This window comes from Austrofundulus limnaeus, unplaced genomic scaffold, assembly GCF_001266775.1.
Source record: "Austrofundulus limnaeus strain Quisiro unplaced genomic scaffold, Austrofundulus_limnaeus-1.0 Scaffold415, whole genome shotgun sequence".
Classification (NCBI taxonomy): Eukaryota; Metazoa; Chordata; class Actinopteri; order Cyprinodontiformes; family Rivulidae; genus Austrofundulus; species Austrofundulus limnaeus.
The window spans coordinates 419,178-420,742 of NW_013952817.1; positions in this window are offsets into that span (position 1 = coordinate 419,178).

The following is a 1,565-nucleotide window of genomic DNA, read 5'->3' on the forward strand; positions in this document are numbered from 1 at the left end:
TATTTAGCCATATTTTATTTAAAATGTATTCTTTAGCATTATTAATATCACAAAACTATAAAATTAACTTAAAAGTATCATTTGAAGAACTAAATGACCCACTGTATGTTTATTTCACGTTTTTATGACAAAAATAATATTTAAAAACATGTCTATATAAATGATAAAAGTATTAGAATTACAACCGCTAAATTTTTTAAATTTTTATTTAGCCATATTTTATTTAAAATGTATTCTTTTCTCTCGCTTCATCCGCCATTACTAGCATAAAAAATTCTCAGGCCGCAATGCATTATGGGATATGCTGGGCCGGGAAGGATCCATCGGACCTGTCCTTTGATTCGGGCCAAAGGAAGGACATATTTGTCGGACGCATCGGAGGAGTCTTCAGTTTTGGACGTCCTTCGTCGCGGCGCTGTGACGTATGCGGCCGACAAATTCGACCTTCGGAGGACCCGGCCTGTTGTTTTGGACACAGCCAATGTCTCAACTTTAGTACCACATATAAAAAAGGCATAGGTTGCATTAAAAAAAACATTTTCACAATAAACAAATCTGATAACGTTCATATATTGGAAAAAATGTGGATTTCTGTAACTTTGCCTGCAATGTGAATGTAGGGAGAAAATTCAATCAAGCTCTTGTAAGAAAAATTCGTATTCAATAAACTGAAGTCGATATTAGACACACAATAAAATGATTTGTAGAAGGAGTTAAACCATACAACACCAGAATTCTGGATCTGAGTGAGGTTTATTGTCACTCAAGCTGACAGGAAACCAACACTCCCGGAAAAACAGGATGTTCATGTATTTATACACCTTCTTCAATGCCTGTGTTCGCCCCCTACTGACCTACGGCTGAATCACAGGCATTCAGACAAAATCCTCAGTTAATGTCATCCCAACGTTTAAATAAGTGTTGTCACATATTCCGGACATGTAACTGAACCTATTTCAATCAAAACATAATAGATTAAACACTGTCAACATTACAAAAAGGAAAACCTAAGAATATAATGTTGTATTTTTAACATCAGTACTAACCTCTAATAACTTTAAATTTCTTCACTCTGATTCTTTCCATCAAAGGTCTGATGTAGAGGAACTTGCCACAGACATTTCCTCTCTTTGTAGGGTTTTTATTCTTTCCCACAATTCTGGAAATCTTTTATTATTAGACCAAACAAAGCAACCTCTGCAGTAGTTTACCATACAGACATTGGTGTCAGGATTAAAGGAGGTTTATATGGGATAAATCTTGTGCCAGCAGGAACTGAATCTCTTTAGCAGGACACATAGCCTTTTATGGTGTTTTTGGGGGTGGTAATTATGCTAATCTCCTCTCGCGTGCACGAGCAGCTGGATAGAACAGGTGAATTTACGCAGCTCATTTACACACTTTTCCTGAAGATAGAAGAGTTTGTTGAATCTGACGTGACATGTTCGTACGAACCCTTTGTACGAACAAATTCATTCATTCATTCATTCATTCATTCATTCATTCATTCATTCATTCATTCATTCATTCAGGACTTACTGAGAGTTTGACGACAATCCAAGCAG